Raw genomic sequence first — 20,083 nt, 5'->3', positions numbered from 1 at the left:
GCCCGACTCCAGCTGAGGCTCGCTCCCGCTTCCCCTGGCTCCCCGGGCGAGCCTTGAGAGGGCAGCGTCCTCCCCCTCGAGGTCCTCTCAGGCTGAACCTTTTTGCGGGAAGGGACAAGAGGACGAGTCAGTCAGTTTGTCCCTCTCTCTAATACATGGTCCCAACTCAGCCACCCACGTGATGTCCCAGTACCAGCCCTTCTGCCCAGTGTCAGTCTTCCTCACTTTGCTTTGTCACCATTTCACTTGTGTGCTGTCCTTTCTTCTTTTGTCCCCAACCATTGAGACCTTCATCCCATTCTGAGCAATGGCGTGAGTGTGTGGAGAAAGGACTGCCTGCAGCTTCAGAGTCCCTCGTCAATCTCACCCATTCCCTTTGTCCCATGTCCCTTGGGCCCACTCATTTCTCTATTTAACAACTCCTATTTGTCATTACGGTATCAAGATCCAGAGCCCCTCAATATTGTTCTATGCTCTGTTCCTCAAGCTTGTAAATCCCAGTAGACAGAATCAAGGGTGTGTTCTATGCCCCAAATGTGCATTCTAGAGCTATGAAGGAGAATAACATAGTTTGTCAGACAAGGAAGAAAACCATCTCTGCTCTGATTTTTTTTTCCAATCCCAGTGGCCTTTGAGAGTAACCTCCCCATCCTTTCACAGTACTGTGCCTCTGGTGTCCTTGCTCCCCAGGATCTACTGTCCTCACTGTGTGTCCTGTGGACTGGGTGCTGCTTTGGTGTCCTATTGTTGGTGCCTGCAGAGCAAGGACACAAGGCAGCATCTCCTTCACAACACCATTGCATGCTGAGTCCTGCGGCCTCTTGTGCAATCTGCTGAGGCCTCCTCCGGCCCTGCTGAGCTGATAATTCGAGGACAGCCAAGCTTGTACAGGTCAGGGAAGGTGTTGCCCTCACAGCCCACGCAGAAATTGAGCAGAGATAAAGAGTGAGATGAAGACTGGAGACCAAGAGCCCAGAGCCCTGCGTGCAGGCACTGAGAAGGATGGGAACAGGGAGGGTGGGGGGATGAGGCCTCCCGTTCTGGGGAGGAGAAAGCGGAAGTCCAGCTCCGCATGGTGATTCCCACACAGACGTCACAGAGGGACTGAGCAGAGGAGGCCAAGACGGGGTTCTGGTTGCATGAGTATTTCTTGCATGCTGGGATAGGAGTACAGATGATTAGGGAGAAATGTCCTGGCCATGTGGAGTCTGTGTAGAGCCCAGTCAGGTCCCCTGACAACACCAGATAGGAAGAGAAGGAAAGTTTCCCTGATCCGTGGGTGAGGCCACACATGCAAAGCTGCTCCACCGAAGAGTGAAGCGGTCGGTCAGAGGGTGGGGGTGGGGGTCAGAGCCTGGAACTGTACATCAGGCAGGGGGTGGGATAAGGCTGTCATCGGGATGGGGGTGTGGCATAACAGAGTCTTCTCAATTTCTGCCCAGAGTTCTGGGTGTAAGAAGCCCTTGTTATTAACATGAACACTGCTTACCATGGGCTCCTGCACCTGTGTGTTTTCTTTATCCCTGTCCTCATTTTCAAACTTGGGTCCTTTAAGGTCACTAATGAAGCTCATGTCTTCCACAGTGCCTGTGACCTAGAGTCCCCCAGGAATCGCTTAGAGACACACAGCTGCCCTAGGCCCCACTGGGAGAGGGTCTGGCTTAGTTCTCAGAGAAACCCAGAACTTTTGCTTGGCCCCACCTTCAACCTGCTCCCACCCCATGCCCACCTCACCCCTTTCCTGTCCAAAATTTCTACAGAGCAGCTCACTCGTAGAGAGCAACTCCAGTAGGTGAGAGTGAAGGTAATCTTAGTGCAGAACTGGAGGCTTTTAATAGTAGCACCTGAGCTGGGGACTGGGCCCAGGTAGTGCTGGTCACCAGAGGAGGCAGCAGTCCTCGGTGCAGAGGGAGTTAGAGTGGCCTAGGAGGAACAGTGGGCATGATGATGCCAGAGCTGTAGAAGCCAAGGTGCCCCCAGGATGGCCGGAGGCGGGTGTGCTCACACAGGTTTACAGCCTATTACACACACCTAGCTAGCCAGCTGGGGGCATAGCTCAGGGGTAGAGCATTTGACTGCAGATCAAGAGGTCCCCGGTTCAAATCCGGGTGCCCCCTACTGGTGGCCCACTTTATTGCCGAACCTACAAGGATCTTGTCTCCTCTCTCTGCCTACATTTTACGGCACCTTTCTCTGGCGATTTCAACTATCCACGGCCAACACATGCCTTGGGGTTTTGCTCAGACGATTGTTTTCCGTTCTACAGATGACAGACCCTAGGACCTTGGCGCTCAGTTTCATGTCTAACTGTGTTTTACCTTTGATTTGAACCCAGGGTCTCACTGAGCTGTAAAGTTGCCCACCCTGTACCCAACCTGCGATCCACCTCCAGGGTGCCCACGTGCTCAGAGCACAGGTGTGTGTCAGAAGCTTCAGCTTTGCACTTATATTTCATGATGTTTGTGTGTGTCCTGTGTGTTTTATTGTTGCTTTATTTCATCATTTTTTAGCTTATTTTATTATATTTTCCTTTGGAACCAGCAATCCAAGCACACTTCCTCATAGGTCCTGCTATAAGTTTACATTGGGTAGGGCATGTTGACTGGTGCAGAATTCAGCCTGAATGGCAATGTCAAAACTACTGACAAGGACTCTGTTCATGTTGAAATGTGACACTTTTGGGGGGGCTCATCTTGAACCACGAATTTTGAGAAGCACAGTCAGCTGCTACTGTGCAATGATGTGAAGTGAAAACAAACCGTAGAGAGACTTTGAAGCACAGCACCAGTCTCAACACCACTGTACCACTAAAGTGGATGATGTCCAAGCTGGTGGCTCCCCCAAAGGGGGCGCAACCCCAGACTCAATGCAGTGGCAATGGCTGGTGTGCGGTAGTGGGACCCCGTGTGAAAATCAGGGCAGGGTGGAGTGCACCAGTGCTCGTGGCAGTGGCCCATTGCATGGCACGGCCTGCTAGGGGAGGTGGCCAGGCCATAGGAAAGGCTCCAATTCCCTGCGACCCAGCTCAGAATGGAACGAGAGTGTTGGGCAACATGAGCTGCTGTGAGCACAGCGCCGCACTAGTGTGCGGAGCAACCCGCCTGCAGCTCAGAGGAGTCCTTCCCCTTTGAGGTCTCCTTAGGCTGAAGCTTTCTGCAGGAAGGGACAAGAGGGTGAGTAGGTCACTTAGTCCTGCCCTCCTGCCAGCCACGCACGTGACATCCCCAAACCAGCCCTCCCATCCAGTCTCAGTCCTGCTCAGTATGCTTGTGTGACCATTGCTCTTGTATCACTGTCCTTTCATTTTTTGTCCCAAATCCCTGAAACCTTCATCCCCATTCTGAGCCATGGTGTGAGCTTGTGATGACTGCCTGCAGCTTCAGAAGCCCGTGTCAAGCCCACCCACTCCCTTTGTCCCCGTCCCTTGTGCCTATGGAGTCCTCTGGCTAAATAATCATAGACATCCATAACGGTAGCAAAACCCAGAGACCCTCAGAGCTGTTCTCTGCTCTCCTCCTCGGTCTTGTACAGAACCTTAGAAGGATTCAAGGTTGTGGGATTCTTTACACTAGAAGTATATTTCCCAGCTGACAGATAAGGTGACATTTTGTCAGACAAGGCAGAAAACACTGTGCTCTGATCATCCTTTGCCCATGGTAACAACTTTGGGGGGCCTAGCAGCCCACCATCCTTGCACAGTTCTTTGATTCTCATGTCCCTGTGCCTCAAGGTCCTCCTTGTTTCCCCTGTGGTCTGTGTGGCCTTTTGGTGTCATTGTGCTGGCCCCACCAAACAAAGGACACAGGGCAGAGTCCCCTTATTGGGCATCGGTGAATTCTGAGTCTTGGGCAGCTCATGTGAAAACAGCTTAGGACTCTTGGGGTACACTGAGCTGATGCTTTGGGGCAATCTTGGGGTGTACCATCTCAGGGATGGTGTCTCTCTCAAAGGTCATATAGAAAGGAAAAAGAGAGAAGATATGAGATGAAGACTCTAGACCAAGGCCTGAGAGTCCTGGGGCTGAAGGGTGGTGGAGAGGAGAGGATGGGGGAAGACGAGGCCTCTTGGCTCAGAGAGGAGAGGGTGAGAGTCTGGCTCTACACAGCGATTCCCACATTGATGTCACAAGGGGACTGAGCAAGAGGGGGCCGAGGTGAGGGTACTGGTGGGGTGAGGATTTCTCACCTCCTGGCATCAGGCTAAAGGGGAGGGAGGGACAGTGGAAGGTCCCAGCCATGTTAGATTTGTGCAGAGGTGAGCCAGGTCCCCCGAGGACATCACACAGGAGGAGACAGAAAGTATCCTAGACTTTGGGTGAGGCCATACCCCCAAAGCTGCTCATGCCCAAAGTCTAAAGAGGTAGGAGGGTGCAAGTGTGGGTCAGTGCATGGGACTACATGTCAGACAGGAGGTAAGTGGTCCCGGGTTGTCACTGGCTGGCTTTTCCTTGACTCAGGGCCACAGAATGCAATCACTGCACTATGTGTGCTCCAAGAACACGGATTGCTCTCCCTCCCACGTCAATAGCTGGCCTTGGACAGAACTGTCCATCCTGGTCCCTCCTGGTCTCTGACAGGGGAGACCTTCTGTACATGGAGCCTGGGAAGGGAGAAGAGGAGGGTAACAGAGTCTGCTCGATTTTTGCCCCAGAGTGCTGCACGCAAAGAGGCCCCTTCTCATCAGCTCTGCCTACCATGAAGTCCTATAACCCTTGTGTTTTCCTAACCACTGTCCTCATTTTCAGACCTATGATCTTCAAGCTCTCCAATGAAACCAAATATGCTTCACACTGCCTGTCAACTCTAATCGCTCAGGAATCCACTTGGAGACACACAACCACCCTAACTAGCCAGCTGGGGGCATAGCTCAGAGGTAGAGCATTTGACTGCAGATCAAGAGGTTCCCCGGTTCAAATCCGGGTGCCCCCTGCTGGTGACCCACTTTATTGCCAGACCTACAAGGATCTTGTCTCTTGTCTCTCTGCCTCCATTTCATGTCACCTTTCTAGGTCACCTTCAGAGAGCCTCTTGGTTAAACTGAGGGAAACCAAAACTTCTGTTTGACCCAGCCCTCACCCCACCCTATCCCAAGCCCAGGTCATCCCTTTCCTGTCCTCCAAAGAGTCTGATGAACAGTTTTGTACTGGAGAGTAGCAGGTTCTGGGAGGTGAGTGTGAAGCACATTGCATGCCTCCAGGCTTGTCATGGCAGCACCTGAACCAAAGGCCTAAAAGTGCTGGTAAGGGCAGCTGGCGACAGGTAGGTATGCGGAAGGGGCAGCCTCGTCTAGGAGGAAGGGCACACAGGGTGAGAGCAGAGCTCTAGGAGCCCGGGTGTCCCCAGGATGGCCAGAGGCCAGGGTGGTCACACAGCTTTACAGAGCCCAGCCAGTCAGCTGGGGGCATAGCTCAGGGGTAGAGCATTTGACTGCAGAACAAGAGGTCCCCGGTTCAAATCCGGGTGCCCCCTACTGGTGACCCACTTTATTACCAATCCTACAAGGGTCTTATATCTCTGCCTTCCACTCTACCTGCACTGTGTCAGCTTTCTCTGGCGACATCAACTATACTTGGCACCACACAAATGTTGTGTGGTGGGAATGTTTGTTTTCTGTACTACAGGTGACTGACCCTAGAACTTTTGCAATCAGCTCCAACTCTAGCCATTTTAGATATTTTATTTGGATTAATAAAGTTGCCCACCCCGCACCCCGCACAGCAGCCCCCATCATCATGTTGCCCAGGTGCTCAAATGATAGGTTTGTTCCAGGAGGTTCAGCTTTGTGCTTCTCTTTAATGACACGTGTGTGTGTGTGTGTGTGTGTGTGTTGTCTGTGTGTTTCATTGCTCTTTTTCATTGCTTTATTCCATTAATATTTATATTTTAATTTTTGAGACAGAAGTCTATGACCCCTAGCTAACTGGCTCATCTATAAAGTTTACGTTTTGGAGGACCTGCTGAATCAGCAACAACTCAGCATGAGAAGCAAGAGAATTTCTGAGGAAACGTACTAAAATTACAGATTAGGACCCTGTCCATTTGGAGATACAATGTAATGGAGGGCACCCAGCTTGAAACGTGAATTTTGGGACCCATAGTACAATGAGGCGAAACGAAAAAACAAAAGCCCTAGCATGGAATTTTTAGCACAACATCAGTCCCACCTACATTATGCCAATGACCTCCCTGGTACCCCAGGTGGTGACTTCACAGAGGATTGTTCAACCCGGGTCTTGATCCACAGGCAATGTCCAAGTGGGCAGTCATCGGGTCAGGTGAAAAGCAGGGAAGGGTTCAGTGAGGAGATGGCCATAGCAGGCCGGTGACACATTAGCCTACCAGGGGAGGTGGCAGGCCACAGGGAAGTTCTCAAGCCACCACAGCAAAGCTCAGAATGGAACGTGAATACGGGGCAACATGAGCTGCTTTGAGTCCAGCACCTCGCTCACATTCAGGGCCACCCACCTCCACTGCAGAGGCTCCCTACCAAAGCTTCCCTCTGCCCCCTGCACCTGCCTTGAAAGGACAGCGTCCCTCCCCTTGGAGGTCTCCTTAGGCTGCTTCCTGCTTTCTGCAGGAAGGCACAAGGTCATGAGTAGGTCACAGAGACTCACCCTCTCCTACATGGTCCTGCCACCCACCCCCAACCAACCTGACCTCCCAATCCCAGCCCTTCTATTCCAGCTTCACTCCTCAGTTTCCTTGTGTGACAATTGCCCTTGTGTTTGCTATCCTTTCCTCTTTTGTCCCCAACACCTAAGCCTTTCATCCTCATTTGGAACAATGAGGATGAAAGGCTTAGGTGTGAGCTTAGGGAGTAATGACTGCTTGCAGCTTGAGAAGCCCATGCCAAGCTCACCCACTCCCTTTGTCTCCTGTCCCATGTGCCTGTGGGAGACCGGTCTACTAACTCATCATAGGCATCCATAGTGATAGCGAGACCCAGAGACCCTCAGTGCTGTTCTCTGCTCCCCTCCTCACTCTTGTACACTATATGGGAAAGATTCAAGTCTGTGCGATTCCCAACACTGGAAGCATATTTCCCTGCTAACATATAAATTGCTATATTTTGTCAGAGACGGCAGAAAAACGTCTGTGCCCTGGTCACCCTTTGCTAATCCAGGTAGCTGTGGGCACCGTCACAACACTGTCCTTGCACAGCTCTTTGCCTCTCATGTCCCTGTTCCCATTATCCTCAGCACGTGTCCTGTGGTCTGTGTACTCTTTTGGGCTCCTGTAGTCAGCCCCTCCAGAGCAAGAACACAAGGTAGTGTCCCTTACACAACACCAGTGCATCAGAGACCTGGGTCCCTGGGGTGCAGACAGTTGACACCTCTTTTGGTGTCAAAAAGACACCACATTTCTGCTGAGCTGATGTTTTGGGGACATCTTCTGGTGTGCCCCCTCGAGGAAGGTGTCTGTCTCTAAGCCCTTGTAGAAAGGGAGACAGGAGAAGACCTGGGATGAAGACTGGAGACCAAGATCCAAGAGCCCTAAATGTAGGGGTTGAGGGTGGTAGAGAGCTGGGGGTGGGAGACGAGGGCTCCCTTCTCGGGGCAGAGAGCAGGGATATGGCTCTACACAGAAATTTCCACACTGGTACCAAGAGGGGACTGAGCAGGAGGTGGCCCAGGTGAGGGTTGTGGTCAGGCAAGGATTTCTTTAATCCTAGGATAAGGATATGGGGGAGGAAGAACATAGGAAGGTCCTGGCCAGGTGGAGCCTGTGTAGAGCCCAGTCAGGTCCTCCAAAGACACCAGATGGGAGGAGATGGAAAGTGTCGCCCATCCTTGGGTGAGGCCACACAGCCAAAGCCGCTCACGCCGAAATCTAAAGATGTAGGAAGGTGTGAGTATGGGTCAGAGGATGGGGCTGCACATCAGGCAGTGAGTGGCCAAGGCTGTCACCAGCTGGCTCTTTCTGTGCTACTGGCCACAGGTTGCAATCATTGTGTCATGTCATGATCCAGGGACACAGATCTTTGTCCCTTCCACATCAGCACCTGTCATTGGGGAGAATCCTCCATCTTGGCACCTTGTGGTCTCTGTCACAGGAGACCTTTTGCGTATGGAGCCTAGCACAGGTGAAGAGGAGGGGTAACAGTGTCTGCTCAATTTTTGTCCCAGTAAGCTGAGTGGAGAGACGCCCCTTCTCATCAACATGAACTCTGCTTACCGTGGGGTCCTGCAGCCTGAGTGTGTTCTTAGCCCCTGTCCTCATTTTCAAACTTGTGAGCCTCGAGGTCACCAAAGCAGCTCATTTAATTTTTTTTTTTTTCAGAACCGGGGGTTGAACTTAGACGCTTGCACTTGCCAGGGAAGCACTTATTCCACTGAGCCATCTCACTGGCCCAAGAAGCTCACTTATTCCACAGAGGTTGTGAACTAGAGCCCCCTGGAATCCCCTTAGAGACACGCAGCTACCCTAGGCCCCGTTGGGAGAAGGTCTGGCTTAATTCCTGGGGAAACTCAGAACTTTTGCTGGGCCCCACCTTCAACCTGCCCTCACAAAGCCGACCCTACCCACTTCTTGTCCTCCAAAATTTCTGTTGAGTGGCTCAGTTCTGAAGGGCAGCTCTACTAGAGGAGTGTGGAGGGTATTCTCCCTGCAGACCCCCAGACTTGTATAACCAGTGCCTGAGCCAGACCTTGGGGAAGGGAGAGGTGGATCAGCACAAGAGGTGGCAGTCAGCTGTGCAGAGGTGGTCACTGTGGCCTATGATGGACAATACAAAAGCAGAACTCTAGAAGTGCAGGTGTCCCCAGGATGGCGAGAGGCAGGTGTGGTCACACAGGTTTACAGAGCCTCTTACACACACCTAGTCAGTCAGCTGGGGGCATAGCTCAGGGATAGAGCATTTGACTGCAGATCAAGAGGTCCCCGGTTCAAATCCGGGTGCCCCCTGCTGGTGACCCACTTTATTGCCAGACCTACAGGGGTCTTGTCTCCAGTCACTCTGCCCTCCGCTCTGCATCCTCTTATTGTCAGTGTTCTATGGTGATATTCACTACACAAGGCACAACACGTAGTTTGAAACATGGAGTTGTTTTCCACGCTACAGGTGATTGGCCCTGGAATTCGGGCACTCAGCCTCATCTCTAGCCATTATTGACTTTATTTGGACCCAGTGTTTCACTGAGACAGAAAGTGGTCCTCCCTGCACCAACCTGTGATCCACCTGCCTGAGGTTGCCCAAGTGCTCAGATTATAGGCGTGTGTCGCGAGGCTCAGCTTGGGACTTCTCTTTAATAACCTGTCTGTGCTGTGGGTGTGTTTTATTGCTCCTTTCCATTGCTTTAATCCATCCTTTTTGATTCATTAATGTTTCCCTTTTCGAGATAGCAAGCCAAGCACAGCTCCTCATTGGCTGCTCTTAAGGTTTATGTTGTGTAAGACCTGCTGAATCTCCAACAACTAAGCCTGAGTGGCAGCAGAGTTTGTGGGGAACCGTATGAGGACAGTGCTCATTTGGAGGTATAATGCTGTGTGGGGTACTCATCTTTGGCCCCGAATGTTGGAAAGCACACTACCCTGCCATTCAATGATGCAAAGTGAAAACCAGCTCTGTGGTAGGATCACTGCCCAGCGTACATCTCAGCAACAGTGTGGCAGTGGCTTCAGTGATGTCCAAACTGGTACCTCCCCCAAGGTGTGAGGAGCTGTGGGCTGGACGCACAGGCAGCAGTGGCATGGGGGTAATGGGACCACCTGTGAAAATCATGGAAGGCTGGAGTGAAGCAGCACCCGTGGCAGACAGGTGACCCATTGGATGGAAAGCCCTGGGTGACGTGGCAGGCCACGGGGAAGGTCTCATCCTCCCAGCAAAGCTCAGAATGGAACTTGGTTATTGGCCAACAGCATTTGTGACCACAGCACTTCACTGTTATTCTCAGCAACCCAACTCCACGTCAGAGGCTCCCTCCCTACACTTCCCTTGGCTCCCAGTTTCCCTTGGGAGGACAGTGGGTATTCCCTCGAGGTCCCCTAAGGCACAACCTTTGTGCCAAAGACACAAGAGGGTGAGCAGGTCCCATAGGCCCGCCCCTCCTTCCTGGTGCCACCACCACGCACTAAAGTGAGCTCCGTGCTGCAGCCCCTCTGTCCAGCTTCAGTCTTTGTGTGTGACCATTGCTCTTGCATTGCTGTCCTTTCCTCTTTTGTCCCCAACCCCTGAGCCCTTCATCTCCATTCTCAACAATTGTGAGAGCTTGGGGAGCCATGACTGCCTGCAGCTTGAGAAGCCCATGACAAGTTCATTCACCCACTTTGTCCCCTGTCCCATGTGCCTATGTGGTTCCCTACTAGCTCATCATAGGCTTCCATAATGGTTGCAAGACCCAGAGACCCTCAGCGCTGTTCTCTGCTCTCCTCCTCAGTCCTGTACACTACACTAGAAAGGTTCAAGGCTGTGGGACTCCTGACACAGGAAGTGTAGTTCCCTGCTAACAAATAGGGTGACACATTTTGTCAGAGAAGGCAGAAAACTGTCTGTGCCCTGATCATTCTCCGCTAAGCCAGGCAATTTTCAATGTCATCACCCCACTGTCCTTGCACAGCTCACTGTCTCTCGTGTCCCAGTTCCCCATTGTCCTCACTGTGTGTCCTGTGGTCTGTGTGCTCTTTTGGTCTCCTGTAGTTGGCCCCTCCAGAGCAGGACACAAGGCAGGGTCCCCTCACACATCAGTACATCCTGAGACCTGGGCCTGTATTGTTTACACAGCTTGGGCTTGTTGCAGCCTTGCTGAGCTGATGGTTTGAGGCCAGCCTGGGGTGTGCCCCTCGGCAAGGTGTCCCCTTCCAAGCCCAGGGAGAAATGGAGAAGGGAAAAGAGCTTACATAAAGACTGTGGGCCAAGGCCCCAGAGCCCTGCATTTGGGCCTGAGAGAATAGTGGGGAGTAGAGAGGATAGGAAGATGAGGGCTCCCACCTCGGGGCAGCCGAAGCAAAAGTCAGCTCTGTACAGCGATCCACACGCTGATACCAAGAGGGGACTGAGCAGGCGGAGGGTGATCAGAGGGTTGGGCCTGAGCGAGGATTTCTGAGATCCTGGGGTAGAGTTACAGGGGAGGAAGAACATGGGCAGGTCGCAGCCAGATGGGGTCTCTGTAGAGCCCAGTCAGGTCCCTGGAAGACACCAAATAGGAGGAGGGGCCTCTTGGTTGAGGCCCCTCATGCAAAGGTGCTCCCATTGAGGACTGAGGAGGTAGGAGGTTGCGAGTGTGGGTCAGAGCATGGGGCTGCACATCTGGCGGCCAGTGCGTAGGCCAAGGCTGTCACCGGCCGGCTCTTCCCGTGCTCCTGGCCCCACGTGGCAAACACTGTGCTGTGCTGGGCTCCAGGGACACAGATCTCTGTCCCACCCATGTCAGCACTGGTCCTTGGTCAGAATCCTGCCTCCAGGCCCTTTCTTTTCTCTGCTTCAGGAGACCTTGTGCTCATGGAGCCTGAGAGGGGAAGAACAGGAGGAGTAACAGAGCCTGCTGAAGTTTGTCCCAAAGCACTGGGGTGAAGGAATCTCACTGTCAAAAGCACAGACTCTGCCCTCCATGGGGTTGTGCTTTCCATGGCATGTCTTAACCACTGTCCTTATTTTTAGACCTCTGATCTCCAAAGTCACCAATGGCCAGACTTCTTCCAAGGTTCAGGAGATCTAGCCCTGCCAGGCATCCTCCTAGAGTCACACATGGACCCTGGCCCCACTTCACTAGGCTCCTCCTTAATTCTTAGGTGACCCATGAACTTCTGCTTGGTCCCCACCTTCGCCCCGCTCCCCGCTCACCCCCCTTCCTGTTCTCCAAAGACCCTGCTGAGCAGCTCTGTTCTGGAGCACAGTAGGTTTCGGGTGGTGAGTGTGGATTGCGTTCTCTCTGCACACCTCCAGGCTTGTAATGCAAGTGTCTGATCCAGGGACAGGTCCCTAGAATAGGTGAAGTCGTGTACTCATGGTGGCCATGGTGGCCTAGGTTGTAGGGCGCACATGATGACGGATGACAGAGCTCCGGAAGCGCAGGTATCCCCAGGATGGCCAGAGGCAGTGTGGTCACACAGGTTTACAGAGCCTGTTACACACACCTACTCAGTCAGCTGGGGGCATAGCTCAGGGGTAGAGCATTTGACTGCAGATCAAGAGGTCCCCGGTTCAAATCCGGGTGCCCCCTGCTGGTGACCCACTTTATTGCCAAACCTACGAGGGTCTTGTCTCCTGTCACTGTGCTTTCCACTCTTTCTGCTTTTTTTTTCTCTGTATTTTAGGGAAGGGTCTACAGGATGTCCAAGGTCTCGCTACTAGATCACACTCTAGTAATTTTCCTGTTTACAGCCTCCCAAGTGCTAGGATTACAGACATGCACCACCACACCCAGTCTCCTTGGCCATCTCAGTGTGCCTTGGGGTGGGTCCAGCATGGCAGGCCTAGGGATCGAACCCCCAGGTCCTGTGCCTGCTTGCAGGCACTTTAATCCACTGAGCTATTTCACCAGCCCTCTTCCTACTTTCTGTGTCAGCTTTCTCTGGTGACATCCACTATCCAGTCTCTCTGCCTTCCACTTTAATTTGTGTGTCAGCTTTCTCTGGTGACATCCACTATACATGGCAAAGCACATGGACCTAGGGAGTGGGATTGTTTGTTTATTGTCTGTACTGCAGGTGACTGAGCCTAGGACCTAGGCTCAGAGTTTCATCTCTATGCCATTTTTACTTTCTGAATGGACACAAAGTATCATTGAGTCGTAAAGTTGCCCGCCCCGCACCCAGTGTGAGGTGTGAGACCCGCCTGCCTCAGCCTCCCCATGTGCTCAGATGATAGGTGTGTGTCAGGAGGCTCCGCTTTACACTTCTCCTCAATGATGTGTGTGCATTTTATTTCTCTTTCTCTTTCATTTTCTTATTTATTTATTTAGTATTTATATTTTGCTTTTAGAGACAGGAGTCTAAGCACACATCCTAATTGGCTCCTCTGTTAGGTTTAGGTTGTGGAGAGCCTGCTGAATCAACAACAAATCATCCCAAGTGGCAACACGCTTTCTGAGGCACCTTCCAGGTGAGGGCACTGATCATTTTGATTTGTAGCATTTGCGGGAGGGTGTCTCATCTTCAACCGTGAATTTTGGGAAGTATAATCCCCTGCTACTCTGTAATAATGCAGTGTGAAAACACCACTAGCGAAGCATTTTCAGCACAGCCTATGTCTCAGCGTCACTGTGGTAGTGACATGAATGATGGCCACGTGGGTGCTTTCACTCAACCGCGGGCTGCGTGCATGGGCAATGGCCAGGTGTGAAAAAGTGGATCACGTGTTTAAGATGAGGAAGAGGGGGGCAAAGGTGTGGCCGTGGAACACAGGTGACCCATTAGAAGCAACAGCATGACTAGAGGGGTGGAAGGTCACAGGCAAGGTGTCCAGTCCCTGTAGCAAAGCTACAATAAAACATGATTGTTGGGAAAGGTGACTTGCTCTGAGAAAAGCACTGCGCGGCTGTTCACGGTACCCAGACTCCTGAAAGAGGCTCCATCCCAACATCCCACGGGTATCTCATCTTTTTGAAAAGTTTCTGCACATCAAAAGAAATTTACCAACAAAATAAAAAGAAAATCCACCAGTTGGGGGGAGGGAAAGAACTTTAGCCAACTGTCCCTGAGGCAAAGGACTTTTATCTAGAACATATAAAGAATTTTTAAAAATCAGGCCCCCCAAATTCAAACACCCAGTCAAAAATAGGCATCTGAGATGAATCTGCACTGCGCACAGATGAAGAAATACAAATGGCAAATAGATATAGGAGAATATGCTCAACATAATTGGCCATTTGAGAAATGGCCAAATGGCAAATTAAAACCACACTGAGACTCCATCTCACTCCAGAAAGAATGGCTATCACCAAGCAGTCAACCAATGTTAAATGCTGGAGGGGCTGCAGGAGAAAAAGAACCCTTCTCCACTATTCGAGGGAGTGTAGACTGGTACAACCACTATGGAAATCAGTACGGCCATTCCTTCAAAAGCTAGAATTAGAAGTCCCACTCATGCAGTTATTACCCTGCAGGGTAATTTTCCAGAAGAACAGAAAACATCATACCACAGTGATATATATGCACCCATGTTTATAGCATCAAAATTTGTTATAGCTCAATCTTGGAAGTAAATGCCCATCAGCTGAGGACTAGATAAAAAGATGTAGTATTTTTATACAGTGGAGTACTGCTAAATTTTTACACAATGGAATATTACTCCGATATAAAAAAGATAAACTTGAGGTTTGTGTAGGTAAATGGATGCAACTGGAGAACATACTAGCAAGTGAAAGTGGATCAGACCCTCGTGTACAATCAGAACCTGAAAGTGTAAATAAAATCTGAGAGGTACATTAGGTACTATGAAATGGAGGGAATCTGTTCAGAAGAAGGGAACCGCTGCGATAAGGAAAAGAACAAAAGAAAGCAAGCGGCGAGGGCAAAGATAATTTTATGTACATATAGAGGACACCTTGGATAATTGCACTGCTGATTTCTGCTGGCCTATTGAAAGGAGCAGTTAATGCTTGAAATGTTTTTCTTCTGTATAATTTCCTACGAAGTTTTTGGTCAGTTTGGCATGTTTATAGGAGGGCAGTGCCTTATCCATTAGGCAACTGGGGCAGCTTGCATGTTTATGTCTGGTAACCGAAATGACTAATTTGCAGATAACATTTTGCAACATGACAACCATTATTAGATTCCTATCATATTGTGTAGTGAAATGATAGATCATTGCTAATGTTTTTAAATATTATTTATTTTCTTTAAAAATAAATAAGAAAACGAGTAGGTCCATAAGTCCCACCCTCTGCTACATGGTCCTGCCACCCACCCACCGACGCATGTGGCCTAGCAATAAGAGCCCTTCTGCCCAGTTTGAGTTCTCCTTGGGTTTCCCGTGTGACCATTTCACTTTCTGTTTTTGAAGTGAAGGCATCCCCACTGTGAAAAGTGGTGTGATCTTGTGGAGAAGTGACTGCCTACAGTTTCAGAAAGCCACAACACTCCCTCCCTCCCTTTGTCCCTGTCCCTTGAGACTGCAGGGTCTCCTGGCTAACTCTTCATGTTCATCGCAGGGCTATCACAAGCCAGAGACCTTCAGTAATGGCCTATGCTTTCCTCCTCAGTCTTTCAAATTGAGGCAACATTTCAATGATTGAAAGCTCGTTATTCTTTCTGCTGGAAGTGTATTTCACAGCTCAGAAGGTAGATGATGTCCACTGTCAGACAAGGCAGAAAGCAGTTTGTGCCCTGGGAGATTCTTGTCCAATCCCAGGGAGATTAGGGTGTCATTATCCCACCAACCTTTCACAGCTCTTTGTGTCCTGTGTCCTCTGGCCACAGTCCTCACTCTGTATCCTGCAGTCTGCATGGTCTTTTGGTGTCATACTGCTAGCAGCACTAGAGAAAGAACATCGGGCAGAGTCCCCTTCCACGACACCAGTGCATCCTGGGTCCTGACCCCCTGGTGTGCATACAGCTCAGAACAAATAAGGCTATGCTAAGCAGACTGTTTGGGGACAGCTTGAGGTGTTCCATGTCAGGGAAGGTGTCTCTCTCAAAGCCGACCTTGAAAGTGAGAAGAAGAAGAAGAAGAAGAAGAAGAAGAAGAAGAAGAAGAAGAAGAAGAAGAAGAAGAAGAAGAAGAAGAGATGAATATCAGAGAGCCAGGGTCTGAGAGGGTGATGGAGAGCAGGGAGATGAGGCTTCCTATTCTCTGAGCAAAAGAGCAGGAGTCCAGGTCTACACAGTGATTCCCACACTGATGCTACAAATGGATTGAGCAGGAGACCAAGGGGAGCATTGTGGTGGGGCAAGGATTTCTCCCATTCTGGGATAGGGCTGTGGGGGAGGAGGGAAAGGGAAGAACCCAGCTTGGAGGAATCTGTGTAGAGCCCAGTCAGGTCTCCCTAGTACCTAGATAGGAGGAGACAGAAATAATCCATCATTTTTGGATGAGGCCACTCAGTCAAAGCTGCTTCCACCATGACTGAAGAGGTAGGAGGGTGCGAGTACAGCTCAGAGCATGGGCTGCATTCAGGCAGGCAGTGAGTGGGCCAAGGCAGTCACCGCTGGCCCTTCCTTGTCTACTGCACATCGGTTGCAATTACTGCAGCATGTTGTGCTCCAAGGACACAGATCTCAGCCCCTCCCACCTGAGCACTTGTCATTAGACAGAATCGTCCAGCGAGGCACCTTGTTGTGTCGACCATAAGAGACCTTGTGCCTATGGAGCCTAGGAGGAGTAAAGGGGAGGGGTAACAGTGTCTCCTCAATTTTTCTTCCACAGGGCTGGGTGGAAAGAAGCCCCTTCTCCTCAACAGGAACTCTGCTTACCATGGGGTCCTGCACCCCATGTGTCTTCTTAAGCCCTGTTCTCTCTTTTTAACTTGTGAGCTTCCAGGTCACCAAAGAAGTTCCCATCTTCCACAGAGCCTCTGAACCAGACTCCCTCACCCCAGGTCCTCTTAGGGACACACAGATGCACTACACCCCATTGGGAAATGACCTAGCTTAGTCTACAGAGAAAACCAGAACTTTTGTTGGGCCCAACCATCATCCTGCCTCCACCCCAAACCCACCCCACAACTTTACAGTCCTCCAAAATTTCTGCTGAGCAGCTCCCTTCTGGAGCATAGCTCCAACAAGTGAGTGTGGAGGGTGTTCTCCCTGCAGACCTCCAGGCTTATATAAACAACCCTTGAGCCAGGCCCTGGGGACGGGAGGTGCTGATAACTGGAAGAGGGAGCAGTCAGCTGTGTGGAGGCAGTCAGGGTCACCTAGGAGGAAGGACACACATGAGAATGGCAGAACTCTAGGAGCCCAGGTATGCCAGGATGGCCAGAGGCAAGTGCAGTCACACAGATTTACAGAGCCTCTTACACACACCTAGTCAGTCAGCTGGGGGCATAGCTCAGGGGTAGAGCATTTGACTGCAGATCAAGAGGTCCCCGGTTCAAATCCGGGTGCCCCCTACTGGTGAGCCACTTTATTGCCAAACTTACAAGGGTCTTGTCTCCAGTCACTCTGCCCTCCTCTCTGCCTACAGTGTGTCAGCCTTCCCTGCAGACATGAACTATACATGCCACAACACATCATCTGGGGCATAGGTCTGTTCATCTGTTGTCTACACTGCCGGTGAGTCAACCTAGGCCCATCCCATCAGCTTCATCTCTAGCTGTATTTTACTCTCTGATTGGGCACAAGACATCACTGAGTCCTAAAGCTGCCCGCCGTGCACCCAACGTGAGAGCCACCTACCGCTGCCTCCCCCAGTGCTCAGATGATAGATGTGTGTCAGGAGGCCCAGCCTTGAAGTTCTCCTTAATAATGTGTGTTTTACTGTGTGTTTTGTTTCTCTGTTGCCTTTATTTATCTGTCTATTTATGGGCATGGGACATTTTGAGAAAGGAATCCAAGCACACTTCCTAAGTGGCTCCTCTGCAATGCTGATGTTGTAAAAAGGCATGCTGAGTCACCTACAACTCAACCCAAGTGGTAACAGAATTTCTTCTTTAGTTTTTTAATCATTTATTTATTTATTTATTTATTTATTTAGTACAGGGTCTCACTACACAGCTCAGACTTGTAGCGATCCTCCTGTCTCAGTCTCCCCACTGCTGGGATTACAGACATGTCCCACCATGCCCCTTTTCAGTGGCCTGCACAGTGCACATGGAGTTCCAGGGCTGGCATGACATTGGGTATCAGAGATCGACTGCAGGCTCTTGAGCTTGCCAAGCAGGCACTCAGACCACTGATCTACCTCTCCAGCCAACAACTGAATTTCTAAGCAACCATAGTAAACACACAGACAATGACAGTGTTCATTGTGATTTGTAACACTCTTTAGGGGGCCCATCTTGAACCAAACATTTTGGGAAGCACAACCCCCTGTCAGTACTCAATGAGAAGTGAAAATAGACCCTGGCATAGAATTCCCAGCACCAGTCAGACTCAACAATATTGTGGTGCTGACATCAATGATATCCAGGCAAATTGCTCTACTGAGGGATGCACAATCCTGGGTTGGAGAGAGGCAAGTATGTCACATCGGTTTATGGTGTCTGTTGCACACACCTGGTCAGTCCACTGGGGGCATAGCTCAGGGGTAGAGCATTTGACTGCAGATCAAGAGGTCCCCGGTTCAAATCTGGGTGCCCCCTGCTGGTGACCCACTTTATTGCCAAACCTACAAGGGTCTTGTCTCCTGTGGCTGCCTATCACTCTGCCTACTGTGTGTGTCAGTGTTCCCTGGTGACATTAACTATACATGACACAACATGTCATGTGGGGGCGTAGGTCTGTTTGTTTGTTGTCTGTATTACAGGTGATTGAAACTAGGCCCTTCCCATCAGTTTCATCTCTAGCTGTATTTTACCCTCTGATTGGACACAAGGCATCACTGAGTCCTGAAGCTGCCCATCGTGCACCCAACGTGAGAGCCACCTGCCGCTGCCTCCCCTGGTGCTCAGATGCTAGGTGTGTGACAGGAGGCCCAGCCTTGCAGTTCTCTTTAATGATGTTTGTGTTTCATTTCTCTCTTTTTTATTTATTTATGTGTTTGTATGGCCCATTTGGAGAAAGGAATCCAAGCACACTTCCTAATTGGCTCCTCCATTAGGTTTACCTCGGGCTGGGCCTGCTCAATCACCAACATCTCAGCCTGAGGGCAAAAGAATTTCTGAAGAACCCTACTGAACACACAGTGGCGGAGGCTGTTCAGTTTGACTTGTAATGCTTTTCAGGGCTCAGGACGAGCTAAGAACTCTGGGAAGCCCAGTGCTCTGCCACGGTGCAATGAGGCCAAGTGCAAGCAAAGCCTAGCATAGAATTCCAGTAAAACATAAGTCTCAACAACACTGTGGTAGTGCCACCAGTGATGTCCAAGCCGGTGCCCCCACCGAGGGATGCGCAACCATGGGCGGGATGCCCAGGCAATGGCTAGGTGAGGAGCAGGGTGCTCACGTGTGAAAGGCATGGACAGGCGGAACCAAGGTGTGGCCATGGAAATCAGGGGACCCATCAGGTGGTCCAGAGCTGCTAGGGGAGAGGGCAGGCCCCAGGGGAGGTCTCAGGTCTTGGTAGCAAAGCTGAGGCTAGAACACGACTGTGAGGCATCGCTGTGAGTCCAACACTGCTGCTCCCAGCCACCCGACTCCCACTCAGAGGCTCCCTTCAAACACTTCCTTGGCCCCCAGTGGATGCCTTGAGAGAGCAGCGACCTGCTCCTTCCAGGTCCCTTCAGGCTGAGCTTTTCTGAAAAAGGGTCAAGAGGACAAGTCCCTCAGGTAGTCCCGCCCTGCACTCCATGGCCCTGCCCCCCACATCCGTTGCCCCACAGCACCAGCACTTCGGTAGAGCTGCCCTTGTCCTGGGCTAGCTTGTGTGACCATTGCTTCTGCATTGCTGTCCTTTCTTCTTTTGTCACCAACCCCTGAGCCCCTCATCCCCATTCTGAGCAATGGAGGGAGCTTGTGCAACAGTGACTGCCTGCAGCTGCGGAAGCCCTTGGCAGGTTCCCCCTTGCTTTTTTCTTTTGCCCTTTTTGTTCCTGGCCCTTCCGGGTAACTATTCATAAGCATTTTAGCTGTATCAAGACCCAGAGACCCTCCATAATGTTTGTAAACGCCTCCTCCGTCTTGTAAACTCCAATAGACAGATGCAATATGAGATACTCTTTTCTTTCTTTCTTTCTTTCTTTCTTTCTTTCTTTCTTTCTTTCTTTCTTTGATACACAGTCTCTCTGCACAGCTTGGACTCATACTGATCCTCCTGTTTCAGTGTCCCCAGCGCTGGGATTATAGACGTGCACCACCATACCTGGTTTCACTGTTGGGCATAGTGCACCCAGGATTCCAGGTCTAACACAACATACAGTACAGGGGATCGAACCCGAGTTCTTGTGCCTACCAGGCAGGTGCTTAGACTGCTGAGCTCTATCCCCAGCCTGTGAGGATCTCTTTATGCTGGAAGTATATTTCACAGCTAAGGAGGAGGATGACATAGTTTGTCAGACAAGGAAGAACCAGTCTGCGTCCTGATAAATGCTTCACTACTCTGTCTGTCTG

At 50.9% G+C, this 20,083-nt stretch overlaps 7 non-coding genes across 7 annotated transcripts; all 7 read left to right on the top strand.

The window, feature by feature from the left end:
- The first annotated feature begins 2,045 nt into the window (after positions 1-2,045).
- Positions 2,046-2,117, top strand: Trnac-gca. The gene has a single exon. It is a non-coding gene; the product is annotated as a tRNA-Cys (tRNA).
- Positions 2,118-4,855: 2,738 nt separating this feature from the next.
- Trnac-gca lies at positions 4,856-4,928 on the top strand. Its single transcript has one exon. It is a non-coding gene; the product is annotated as a tRNA-Cys (tRNA).
- Positions 4,929-5,396: 468 nt separating this feature from the next.
- Trnac-gca lies at positions 5,397-5,468 on the top strand. Its single transcript has one exon. It is a non-coding gene; the product is annotated as a tRNA-Cys (tRNA).
- A 3,363-nt stretch (positions 5,469-8,831) lies between these two features.
- Positions 8,832-8,903, top strand: Trnac-gca. Its single transcript has one exon. It is a non-coding gene; the product is annotated as a tRNA-Cys (tRNA).
- A 3,182-nt stretch (positions 8,904-12,085) lies between these two features.
- Positions 12,086-12,157, top strand: Trnac-gca. Its single transcript has one exon. It is a non-coding gene; the product is annotated as a tRNA-Cys (tRNA).
- Positions 12,158-16,915: 4,758 nt separating this feature from the next.
- Positions 16,916-16,987, top strand: Trnac-gca. The gene has a single exon. It is a non-coding gene; the product is annotated as a tRNA-Cys (tRNA).
- A 1,119-nt stretch (positions 16,988-18,106) lies between these two features.
- On the top strand, positions 18,107-18,178 carry Trnac-gca. The gene has a single exon. It is a non-coding gene; the product is annotated as a tRNA-Cys (tRNA).
- The last annotated feature ends 1,905 nt before the right edge of the window (positions 18,179-20,083 follow it).

The sequence above is a fragment of the Octodon degus genome, unplaced genomic scaffold, assembly GCF_000260255.1.
Source record: "Octodon degus isolate 3935 unplaced genomic scaffold, OctDeg1.0 scaffold00027, whole genome shotgun sequence".
NCBI lineage: Eukaryota > Metazoa > Chordata > Mammalia > Rodentia > Octodontidae > Octodon > Octodon degus.
The sequence above is the reverse complement of the archived record's forward strand: the minus strand, read 5'-3'. Positions and strand labels throughout refer to the sequence as shown.